The following is a 14,050-nucleotide window of genomic DNA, read 5'->3' on the forward strand; positions in this document are numbered from 1 at the left end:
AGTTGAATATGAGTACAGCTTATCATCCGCAAACCGACGGTCAAAGTGAAAGGACAATTCAAACTATTGAAGACATGCTACGAGTTTGTGCGATCGATTTTGAAGGCAGTTGGGATGAACATTTACCCCTAGTGGAATTTTCTTATAATAACAGCTATCACACTAGTATTGGAATACCACCGTATGAAGCATTATATGGGAGGAAATGCAGATCACCAGTGCATTGGGATGAAGTTGGAGAACGCAAGATTTTGGGTCCAGAATTAATTCAGCAGACAAAAGAAAAGATTGAACTTATTCGAAAATGAATCGAGGCAGCGCAAAACAGGCAAAGCAAATATGCAAACCAAGCAAGGAAGGATATGGACTATCAGGAAGGAGAACACGTATTGCTCAAAATATCGCCATGGAAAGGATTGGCCAGATTTGGCAATAAAGGGAAATTGAAGCCACGATACGTTGGACCATTTGAGATTTTGAAGAAAATTGGGAAGGTTGCGTACGAGTTAGCTCTACCACCCCATATGCAGCACATTCACAATGTATTTCATGTATCTATGCTTAAGAAGTATAATCCTGATATAAGGCATGTAATAGAATATGAACCAGTAGAACTTCAGGCAGATTTGTCGTATATAGAGCAGCCAATAAGGATTTTAGATAGGCAAGAGAGGGTACTAAGAAATAAGTCTGTGTCATTAGTAAGAGTTTTGTGGAGAAACCCAGTGGTTGAAGAATCAACCTGGGAGCTTGAGAGCGAAATGTTAGAAAAGTATCCTCGGTTATTTGCATAGTGTGATTCTGAGGACAGAATCCTGTTAAGGGGGGGAGAATGTAACGACCGAGGAATTACGCTTGTACTATATTATGATAATGATAAATTATGTGTATTATTATGTGATTAAATATGTTAAGTTGTTAAACCCTAACTGCTATGTGCAATGTGTTGGCTGTTTTGATCCAAACGTGTTTTGGATATTTATTGAGCGTTTTATCGTCAGTTATATACATTATATTAAAACCTGTACAGCTCAAAACTATGTTTTAAAAGCCCATAGTTCAAACAAAATCATTGGCTCTATTTTATTAAAAATGCCCTATACCATATCGCTATTTTGAACCCCTAGACGTTTTACAAATTGACCTTTTTCGCGAAAAACGACTTTTCCGGACCCCTTCGGCTACCAAAAACCCCACAAAAATTATATTTTTATTTTTATATGACCATGAAATTATCATATATCATTTTTCTTTGTATTTTTGTAATTTTCACAATTTTTGGGAATTTTTAGTATTTATTTTGTAATTATTGGATATTTAAAAATTCAATATTAATACCCAAAAATTATAAAAATTGGGGCCAAATATTTTTATTAGGAGTATAATTAGACCCTTAATTTTACTTAGGGGTATTATTTTCATAAATATAAATACCTGATTTATTAGTAATTAAATCAGTTCATTATACAGAAAAATCAGAAAATAAAAAGAAAAAGAAAAAGGAATTAGGGTTAGGGTTTCTGTGAAGAACAGGGCAGGAGGATCAATCGCGATTTTGAAGGTGATTCCGACAACCAAATCGAGCGTGTAAGTAGTCAAATTGAAGCTGGTGATTCGTAGTTTCTGTTTGTGTGATTATTTTTGTTGATTGTTGAGTTGATTTTAATTTTGTATTTTCGGGTTTATTTCGTGAATTCGGGTTTTGTTTTTGATTGATTGTTTGATGATTTCGTTGCTACGAGCGTTTAGATCGTCGATTATGGAGTCGTTTGGTACCGGATTCGTGGTGTTTGGCTTTGGTTTCGTGCTCGTCGGAAAAACGGCGACGCCGCCGTCGTTCTTCATCTCCGGCTGTGTTCGACGAGGAAGGAGGACGGGGAACGGCCAGGAAGCAGAAGGGGAGCATCGTTTTGTTGCTGTATGTCGAAAACGCAGAAGGAACGAATGGAATCGAACGTTTCGTCTCGCCGGAAATTACCGCCGGCGTCGGATTCTGGGATTGCAGGGCGGTGTTCTTTCCGACCCGATCGGGTCGGGGACGACCCGGTTACCACCCGGTTTCGACCCGGGTTCAATCCTAAAAACCCTAAATCCTGTTATGTTTTTGTGTTTCTGAATAAAATTATTAATTATTTATATTTTAGTAATTAAAAATCAGTTTTAATAATTCTAAAAATTAATTAAAAATTAGTTTGATATTCTGAAAAATAGTATTTATAATTTCTGATTTATTTTATTAAATTATAAATTCGAATTTATTTATTTAATTAATTATTTAATTATGTATCTAATTATTTATTAATTATCTAATTAATTAATAATTGGGTAATTAATTAATAATTAGGTAATTAATTAGTAAATAAGGATTAGAAATAATTAAGTGAGGTAATTAATAATCTAATAATTAGTTAATAGTGCGAATAATGATTCGGTAATTAGAATTATTATTCGAGCGTTAGTTATTCGAATAATATTGCGGTAATTATTCGTATCGTATAATAGTTATAGGTAATTATTTGTTTAGCGAATTGTATGAGTTTCAATAATGATAGAATAGTTCGGTAATTATGTGGGAATTGCGAGTAGCTCGTAGTTATACGAGTGGTTAATCGTTCAGTTGATTTATAATTTGAGTAATTCGTAGTTATTCGATAAATAGCGTATCGGTTAATTAAATCGATTGATTATTTGTAAATAATCGATCTGATCGAATAAGTAATAATAAATTGTAATATATAATAATAATTCCTAATAATTAGGGATTAATTATTTTAAAATACAATAATTATTAATTAATTATTTAAAAATATGATTAAGGATTGTTTAATTATAATTAATTATTTATAATTAATTATTAATTAATTAAATCTTGTTTAATTCATAATAATTCAACCGTTAGTCCGATTTGAGCGAAACGAAGACCCCTAGACTCAGAAAAATGAGACGAATCCAATAAAAATAGTTGTAAGTTATAATTTCTTCCGAAAGAGAGTGGTTTGGTGATAATTGATAGTTCGTAGGTCCTAGTAGGAGTATAATTGAGCCGAATAAATCCCGAAAAATTATAATAAAATCAGATAAGACTAGTAATGTAGGTATAAGCCTAGAATTGATTCTAAAAATAATTATAAACCTAGAAATTAATTATGTGTTTTATGTGCTACGTGCTTTATGTGATTATGTGAACCTATGTGCTGTATAATTGTATTGTATATATACGAGTCAGATAGAAACGCATGGGTAGACTGATAAGATTGTGTGTTATCAATTCAAGATACACGTATATAGTAAGTTATCTAAATGCCTATCTTTCCATGATTTGTTCAGTGTTAGCAAGGCCAAGCAAGCTAGGGTCAGAAGGCGGTGAGTTAAACCAGGTTAAGTACGCGCAAGGCAAGTTTTTCCCCTATTCTAAATTCAGAATAGTGATTTATATTTCTTTTCTATCGTATCAGTTCTCTTTGATAATCATTGTTCATATACACTGTTATCCAATTATTATTGCTTGTTTCCAATTTCATTTCAATTCTTGATTTACCCAATTTATTGAATTTCATGTTCATATTTCAATTCCTTTACCCTTGTTACATATACTCTGGTATATCCTGGTGTTGGGATATATCAATAGCATTCCGATTGTTCCGGATGCTAAGCCTTGGACTGGATGGTTACTATACGGGTTGGGTTTTACCCAGACCATTATTTAATATGCCATAGTTGCCTGAGTACTCCTTATGTTGGTTGGGTCTATGCAGTTGGGTATAGATCCACACTATATTCTGACTGATCTGCAGGTTATAGTGCATATGTTGGTTCTTGTTTCCAGTCTTGTTCATTTGGTACTCGCCAGCATTGGAAAATTACTATTCTATACAGATTCAGATGGTTGTTCCAACCAGCAGCTTATTGTTTCACTTATTTCTATTTCTTTATACTATATATATTATTGCAGGCTTGTTGAGCAATTTTAGCTCATCCCTTTTTATTGTTACTCCTATTGTTTTACAGTTAAGGTAGAGAATGAAACCCATCAGAACCCGTATAGTCAAGAAGCGAGTCAAGCAGCGGGACCCTCTTATACCAAGAGTGTTCCTTCATATTCCCGAAGAGAGCTTTGAATTGCCAGATCAGGTGTAGCAGGATAAGTAGTAATGTTGGGTTGAATAAAAGTCTTGTGTAGTTTGAATAAAAGTTGTGTAGTGAGACTGTAGATAGAATAAAGTTTTGTAACAAAGAGAGTTCTTGAGATAGGTTTTATTTAGTTGGGTTTGTAATAAAGTGTAGTATGTGATTCTTGTTTTCAAACTCAGACCTTAAAAGATCCTGAGTAGTGATAGTTCGGGGTAATTATTATATTTATATTCCGCTTGTGCAGGTTTAGTTGGTAATTGTTGTTAATAATGCCCCAAATCTATACCCCGGATTTGGAGGGTGTTATAGTGTTCCTTCCTCCAGAGCTCTAATTGTTCTCCGTGTTCTCGCCATGGTTGTTGTTGTGCTTTTCCACAGATGGCGCCAAATGTTATGGATTAAAAACTAAGATATATGATTGCTGTATTTATTACTAAGGAACGTGAGCTTCGAGGCTCGATTTGACTGCTCTTGTGTTTCGTGACTTAATCTGCCTTAACAAGATGCCTACATACCTTGTTGATTGCAAAGGATCAAGTCAAAAAATGTAGTTCTTGGTTTGTGGGGTGAGGCCCCTTATATAGATGTTGGGAGTCCTTGAATTGGACTTGGTATAGAAGACTTGGTGGTCAAGTCTCTGAATTAGAATGGACTTGGGAGTCATAAGAAGTAGGAAGCTAATTCTTTATCCCATGAGGTTCCTTGGAGGCCAATCTACAAGGATTTATATTTCCATCAGGACTTATCTTAATGGATGATTTTTCCTTTATTAATTAATTACGAAATTAATTAATAATCAGGGTTTTGGGCCTTCTTTGTTCCATCAGGCCTGATCTGATCCATCAGGCATGATCAGTGTGTTAACCTTTTGGTCTGAATATCATACATCTTCTTATTGGGACTTGCAGCCCAAATCATGTGTAATTAATACAACATTAACTACGTAATATGTTATGCATATGTTGTGTACTTGATGATTACATAAACAAAACACCTAAGTAGATTTTACTTAGTGAAATAATGTAGCACTCAACGGATAAGAATTATAGTCCCGATGGATAGAAAGAGGCCCTCATGTTCCAATGAAACCTGCAACAGGAAATGAGCCATCAGTCCCCAAGCCAAGGCATGAATGGTCTGATCCTGACATTGAACAAGTCAGGAAGGATAAAAAGGCCATGAATATTCTGTTTAATGGAGTTGATGCAGACATGTTTGACAACATTATCAACTGCAAAACTGCCAAGGAAGTTTGGGACACTATACAGATAATATGTGATGGCACTGAGCAAGTTAGAGAAAATAAGATATAGCTCTTGATTCAGCAATATGAGCATTTTTACAATGAGGAAAGTGAGTCTCTCACTGACATTTTTAGTAGGTTTCAAAAACTACTAAATGCTCTCAAGTTACATGGAAGGGTCTATCAGACTAAAGACTCTAATCTGAAATTCCTTAGATCTCTTCCAAAGGAATGGAAACCAATGACAGTCTCATTAAGAAACTCGCAAGATTATAAGTAGTTTAATTTGGAGAGACTGTATGGCATCCTGAAAACCTGTGAGCTTGAAATAGAGCAGGATGAAAGGATGGAAAGAGGAAAGAAGAAAGGAGGATACATTGCACTAGTTGCTAAGTTGGAAAAGGAGAAGGAAGTGAAGATGGAAGCTGTTAAATCAACTTCAAAGGTCTGTGAGAACAAGGGCAGGGGGCTTGCAGTAAAAAGTGAAGATTCATTGAGCCAAGATGACATATAGGACATTGATGAGCACCTAGCATTTCTTTCCAAGAGATTTTCCAAGCTCAAGTTCAAGAAGAACTTTGGAGCAGCCAAGCCAAATAGAAACATGGTGGATAAGTCAAAATTCAAATATTTCAAATGTGGCTTGGCAGGGCATTTTGCCAGTGAGTGTAAGAAGTCAGATTCCAGTAAGAAAAAGTTTGAGTCTGTGGATTATAAGCAAAAATATTTTGAACTACTCAAGCAAAAGGAAAGGACTTTTATTACACAAGAAAATGACTGGGCAGCAGATGGTCTGGATGAAGATGAAGATGTCAGCTATGTCAATCTAGCCCTAATGGCAAAGTCTGATGAGACGGAGACAAGTTCCTCAAGCAATCAGGTAATTACTACAAACCTTGCACATTTATCTAAAGCTGAGTGTAATGATGCCATAAATGATATGTCTACAGAATTATATCATTTGCGTGTTACACTTAAGTCTCTTACTAAAGAAAATACTAAAATCAAAGAAAACAATTTGTTTTTCAGTGAGAGGAATAATGAGCTTGAGTCTCAGTTTATTGATTTTGAGAAATTAGGAATTGAGTGTAAGATGGCCAAGGAGGAATTAACTGAGTCCTTGAAAAAGGAAGAAATTTTAAAGAAGCAACTCGAGCGTGAACAAGAGGTGATTAAAGCATGGAAAACATCCAGGGATGTCCTGCTCAAATCACCAAAATTCAAGCAATTGAGTCTTTCTGTGATGAAGCCTGGAAAAAGAACAAAGACAAACTAGAACCTAATTTGGTAGATGGACTGCTAACAGATGTAGACTCGACGGATGATGATGACTATCCGTCGGATAACAAAAGGTGTTATCCGTCGAATGATGAAAATCCTCATCCGTCGGCTGTGAGCAAGCCCATTAGCAAAGCCAAACTAGTTAAGCTGAATGAGAAGTATGGGTCTGTTTCCAAGAACTTTGTTTCAGGAGAGTCAAGTCAAGTGAAGAAAGGGAAAAAGGCTAATGTTGGTCACATGACTGTCAAACAGTTAAGTGACAGACTTGAGAAAATTGAGGTAAAAATAGAGGCTAAAAAGAAAAACAATAGGAATGGTAAAGTAGGAATTAAAAAACACAATAACTACACACCTGATAAATATGCTCCTGGAAAAATTTATGTTAAGTGTGGTAGTGTAAATCATCTGTCTATTAATTGCAAATCTGCCATGCCTACTTCCATGTCTGTGCAACCTCAATTTCCTATCATGAATGCCATGCCTCCCATGCCTGTTAATGCTATGTCTACACAGAACATGAATGCACAGTTTGCTAATATGTCATTTGCACCTAATCCTTATTATGCTGCATATAGTATGCCACAAATGCCATTTAGCATGCCTTAATGGAATAACATGTTTACCCATAGCATGCCATTTCCTGTTAGTCATAATATGCATGATAATTCTGTTGCAATGAATGGTTTCAAAGGCCCAACTCAAATGACTAAGGATGAATCTGAAATTCCCAAGTCAAATGAGATAAAGCCTAAGAAACAGATAAAGAAAGCTAACAAGGCAGGACCCAAGGAAACTTGGGTACCAAAATCAACTTGATTTGATTTTGATGTGTGCAGGGAAACAGAAAGAATCTTTGGTACTTGGATAATGGTTGTTTAAGACACATGACTGGTGATTTTACCCTGCTCACAGAATTCAAGGAGAGAGCTGGCCCAAGTATTACTTTTGGAGATGACAACAAGGGTTTTACTGTGGGATATGGCTTGATTTCAAAGGACAATGTCATCATTGAGGAGGTTGCTTTAGTGGATGGTCTCAAACACAATCTGTTGAGTATCAGCCAGCTTTGTGATAAAGGCAATTCAGTAACCTTCAACTCAGAAGCATGTGTTGTGACTAATAAAAGAAGCAACAAAGTGGTTCTCACTGGTGTGAGAAAAGGAAATGTGTACCTAGCTGATTTCAACTCATCCAATGCAGAGTCTGTAACTTGTCTTCTCAGTAAAGCAAGTCATGATGAAAGTTGGCTATGGCACAAGAAGCTATCCCATTTAAACTTCAAGACCATGAATGAGCTGGTAAAGAAAGAACTGGTCAGAGGCATTCCTCTAGTGGAGTTTTCAAAGGATGGACTGTGTGATGCCTGCCAAAAAGGGAAGCAGATTAAAGCATCATTCAGGAAGAAACTTGATTCAACAATTAAAGAACCTTTGCAACTGCTTCACATGGATTTGTTTGGACCAGTCAATGTATTGTCAATCTCAAAGAAAAGATTTTGCCTAGTAATTGTAGATGATTTCTCAAAGTTCTCTTGGACATATTTCCTAAAGTCTAAAGATGAGGCTAGTGAAATCATCATCAATCACATAAGGCAAGTCAATAATCATCCAGATTTCAAGGTTAGAAGAATCAGGAGTGATAATGGAACTGAGTTCAAGAATTCTGTTATGAGAGCATTTTGTGAGGAAAATGGAATTCTACATGAGTTTTCAGCAGCAAGGACTCCACAACAGAATGGAGTAGTGGAAAGGAAGAACAGATCACTCATTGAAGCTGCAAGGACAATGCTTGAAGAATCAAAATTGCCAACATATTTCTGGGCTGAAGCCGTGAATACTGCATGTTACACTCAGAATATTTCTCTGTTAATCAAGCAAAATGCAAGACTCCCTATCAATTGTTCAAGAACAAGAAGCCAACTCTAAACTTTCTTCATGTCTTTGGCTGTAAATGATATATTCTGAGAAATCAAACTGACCAAAATAGGAAGTTTGATGATAAAGCAGATGAAGGAATTTTTGTTGGATATGTTGTTGGTAAAGCATATAGAGTCTACAATCTAAGAACCAACATTGTTGTGGAATCAACACATGTTGTGTTTGATGATAAAAAGATTGAAGGACTGAAAGATGGAGATTACCATGAGAGCCTCAAATTTGATAATGTGGAGATGGTTAGTGATGACAGTGATGATGAAAGTGATCAAGAGAATGTATCTAAGGATAATGCAGATAAATTACCACCAATGAAGCACAAAACTCAACATCTGTCGAGTTGCATAATGCTTCATCCGTCGGAAGGCAATCTGCGTTATCCGTCGGGAGACAACCTGCTTCATCCGCCGGTACTCAAAATTCACCATCCGTCGGGTTATCAAAAGGAGCAGGAAGTCAAGACAGATCACCTATAGAAAGTTCCCCTTTCTCAAATCAAAGATCCACAAACTCAGGGGGAGTTTCAAATAGTCAAAACTCAATCACACATCAAGACAACAATGAGGTTTCTTCATCTAGAGCTAATCTACCTCAACAAAGGAAATGGACAAAAGATCACCCCTTTGAGCTTTTTATTGGTGATGTTTCTTCTAGAGTTCAAACAAGAAGAGCAACTCAGGAAGAATGTCTATACAGTAGCTTTCTTTCCAAGGAAGAACCAAAGAAGGTAGAAGAAGCTTTGTTGGAACCAGATTGGTTTTTAGCTATGCAGGAGGAGCTAAACCAATTTGAAATGAATAATGTATGGAAGCTGGTACCCAAGCCTAAAGGAAAGAATCCAATAGACACCAAGTGGGTATTCAGAAACAAGATGGATGAAAATGGCATAGTTGTCAGAAATAAAGCTAGATTGGTTGCCAAAGGCTACTGTCAACAAGAAGGAATAGATTTTGATGAAACTGTTGCTCCTGTTGCAAGACTTGAAGCCATCAGAATCTTCTTAGCCTATGCAGCCCATGCCAATTTCAAGGTCTATCAAATGGATGTCAAAAGTGCCTTTTTGAATGGAGATTTGGAGGAAGAAGTTTATGTCGGTCAACCTCATGGCTTTGAAGATCCAAATTTTCTAGAATATGTCTATTATCTTTTGAAAGCACTTTATGGACTGAAGCAAGCACCTAGAGCCTGGTATGACACTTTATCAAAGTTCCTTTTGGAAAATCACTTCACAAGAAGTACTTGTACTTGTAGTTAAAGTCAAAAAGGATAAAGTCAAGAGCAGTCAAGAAAGTGAAGTTGTCACCTCTCAAATCCATGTCTGTAGTTAAAGCTCAGCCCAAAGTCAATAAGGGAGACTACTTGTACTTGTGTGCCAACAAAGAATTTTCTGATCTAAACCTCTATCTGGATGAACTAGATGAGGTGAGAGGAATTGATGCATACAGAAACCTACCTGAAAGGTTAGTGTTCAAGTACAAAGGAGGAAAGGAGATTCAGTGGCCACTTCATAGGATTCTTCAAGAGAGCCAAGCTGTACTGATTAAAGTTTATTCATCATTCAAGAAGAACTTTAGGTTCAATATCACTGCAAAAAGACTAGTATTGAAGAAGATTGAAGAACTAAGGAGTGTTAGAGCTAAAGATGCACTCCCAAATACTCTAATCATCCCATACACAGGGAGAAGAGTGCATCTAAGGCCCTACTGGCTGATGGAGTTCATAGATGACAAAGGTGTAAGAAGATTCTTCAGACTAGAAGACCAATTGAGTATCTCCGGCAATGAGACTCTCTTGGAAATGCAAGGAAAGATAAATCTCTCAGAATCTGATGAATTGGAATTCCATAGGCAGCTCCAAAATCAGATTGATGAAAACAACAGAAAGCTTGGAAGAAGATCCAGACCTTCAAGAAACTAGAAAAATCTGCTCAGGCTAGAAGAGCATCTTGAAAATGACTGTGAGCCAAACTTTGTACATTTTAATTAATTGAAGCACTTTTCAGTATTATATACTTTTCTTTAAAGATGTATGTTTAGGGTGTTTTGTTATCATCAAGTATCTCTTAATTTATAGCTACAATTCCAGTAGATATAAATTGGGGGAGCTTGTTGTGCATATGTTGTGTACTTGATGATTACATAAACAAAACACCTAAGTAGATTTTACTTAGTGAAATAATGTAGCACTCGACGGATAAGAATTATAGTCCCGACGGATAACTCATTATAGTCCCGACGGATGATGACTTATTATCCATCGAGTGTGTAGCTTATATAATAATGAGTCTGTAGCACATTTCTGCATACACCTTTGTATAAATTCTATAGTAGCATATAAGTCATGTTGACTTTAACTAGATATGCAGAATAGGTTAATAATTGTACATAGATGATGTCTTGTAATTCTGCATAAATGAATTGAAGTCAGGTGCCAAAATAGCTACTGACGGATGATTAACAAAGCCATCGACGGATGATCAAATAGCTATCAACGGATGTTTAATATAGCAGTCGACGGATGATCAATGAAGCCATCAACGGATGATCATAAAGTCGACGGATGATCATGTACTCAACGGATAAAGAATTCAAATATCAGTTGACAATGATAACTGGTCACATGCGTCGAAGTGTATGCAAATGGAATGAGGAAGCCTATTAACTGGGTAATAGAGAACAAAGTAGCAAAGCATTAGACCCGATAGTTTTTATAATGATCCTGTCTTTTGACTTTATAATCTTGGTAATATATAAACCAAGAAGTAGCAAATAGAAATATAGATTTGAGATACAAAAAGTGAGAAACATTTGTAAGCAGAATTATTAGCATTTCTCTGTATTCTCAGTAGTTCATATTTGTAAGCAGCTGTGAGCATTCTTGCACACCGAGTTCTCTCGATATAATTTATATCTCTGGTGGAATTGTTTAAATCCACCAGAAAGTTTTTAAAGACTCATGTTTTTTAATTACTTGTGTTTTGGTTCTTTTAAGTTTTTATTCCGCATTGTGCTAATCAATAATTTATATTTATATTCGAGTTTGAACATTTTTATTTTAAGAAAAAGGTTCAAGAATTCCATTCAACCCCCCTTCTGTAATTCTTGCTATATTGTTAAGGGATTAACATAATCATGACTTATTTATTCCCTATCAATCAGTTAGAAATAATTTTAAATAAGTTGAGACACCAATACAAGATTAAACACTAGTTACTAGTACTAGTCAAAATAATGTTTGACTATTAAAATAGCAAACCAAATAAAATTATTTTGATCTGTAACTTTGTTATAAAAATAAAATATATATATTATGACATCCATACGGTTGGATCGATGTAAAGTATTTTTAAAATAATCAAAACATTAAATTAGGACTAAACACTAGTTAGCGGTAATTGTCAAACTAATGTTTGACTGTTAAAATAACAAACTAAATAAAATTATCTTGATTTGAAACTTTGGTTATACCATTAAAATATATTTATTTTGACATCCACAGGGTTGGATCTGTTAGAAATAATTTTAAATAAGTCGAGACACCAATATAGGACTAAACACTGGTTACTAGTACTAGTCAAACTAATGTTTGACTGTTAAAATAGCAAATCAAATAAAATTATTTTGAACTGTAACTTTATTATATCAATATAATATATATATATATATATATGATATTCATACGGTTGGATCGATATAAAGTATTTTTAAAATAATCAAAACAACAAATTAGGACTAAACACTAGTTAGCGGTAATAGTCAAACTAATGTTTGACTGTTAAAATAGCAAACTAAATAAAATTATCTTGATTTTAATCTTTGGTTATATCATTAAAATATATATTTTTTGACATACACATGGTTGGATCAGTTAGAAATAATTTTAAATAAGTCAAAACACCAATACATGACTAAACACTGGTTACCAGTACTAGTCAAACTAATGTTTGACAGTTAAAATAGCAAATCAAATAAAATTATTTTGATCTGTAACTTTGGTTATATCAATAGAATATATATATATATATAACATCCATACGATTGGATTGATATAAAGTATTTTTAAAATAATCAAAATATAAAATCAGGACTAAACACTAGTTAGCGGTAATAGTCAAACTAATACTTAACTGTTAAAATAACAAACCAAATAAAATTATCTTGATTTCCAACTTTGGTTATATCATTAAAATATATTTATTTTGATATCTATACGGTTGGATCAATTAGAAATAATTTTAAATAAGTCGAGACACCAATACAAGACTAAACACTAGTTACGAGTACTAGTCAAACTAATATTTGACCGTTAAAATAGCAAACCAAACTGAAACTTTGGTTATATCAATAATATATATATATATATATATATTATGACATCCATATGACTGGATCGTTATAAAGTGTTTTTAAGATAATCGAAACAACAAATTCGGACTAAACACTAGTTAGCGTTAATGGTCAAACTAATGCTTGATCGTTAAAATAGAAAATCAAATAAAATTATTTTGATGTGAAACTTTGGTTATATCATATGAATATATATTTTATGACATCCATACAGTTGAATCGATGAAAAATATTTTTTTTAAAAAAATCTTAACAAAAATATAATTACGAAGCTAGATTTAAAATTATAAACTAAAATAAAAAAATTCTAAATCACGTCAAAATATATCACATATGGTATGTAAAATGATCGTTAAAAGATGGAAAAAAAATACAGTGAAGTCGGATTTTTAAAAAAAATATCATAACAATATAAAGATATTAGGATATATTACAATTTTTTTGAATTTTAACAAGCGAGCTCGAGCCGAGCAACCCAAAGCTCGGCTCGGCTCGAGCTCGTTTTGCTTAACGAACACATTTGTCAGTTCGAGTTCGAGCTCGAGTTCGTTAACGACCCGAGTCAAACGAGCTCTTAACGAGCCGAGCTCGAGCTTGTTCACGAACAGGTCGGTTCGTGAACAGCCCTATTTCTCGCCGTGGTGGAATGACTGCTAGAATGGATTGCCAGGTATGATATATGATTAAGTAAAAGAACCTACATGCAGTTTATACATGTCTAGGTTTATACATTGCACAGATGGTGAAAGTGAAATTTATGATAGATGACAGTTTTTTAACTTAATGTTCACTTTGTTAAATCTGTATTGAATGTGACATCTAACAATAAAGAGACGAGTGAACCATTGTCTTGCCTTTGTAAGCTTATAATGAATAGCCAGTAATAATCTGTTAATACTGAAAGTTTTGTATTTCCATAACCATCCTTGGTTGGCGTAGGTCACTTGTGCATTTTGTTTTTATGCTGATCTCTGTTTCAAAATTCGAGATCTGCTTCGATGATATATGCAATGTTAAAACGTGGTACCATTCTTCTGATTAAATGGCTCTTGCTGCCTCAATTATGGTGCTTTGAATGTAATACTGGTCAGATGTATGTAAAAGCTATTAATTAA

The sequence above is a fragment of the Apium graveolens genome, chromosome 8, assembly GCF_009905375.1.
Source record: "Apium graveolens cultivar Ventura chromosome 8, ASM990537v1, whole genome shotgun sequence".
Classification (NCBI taxonomy): domain Eukaryota; kingdom Viridiplantae; phylum Streptophyta; class Magnoliopsida; order Apiales; family Apiaceae; genus Apium; species Apium graveolens.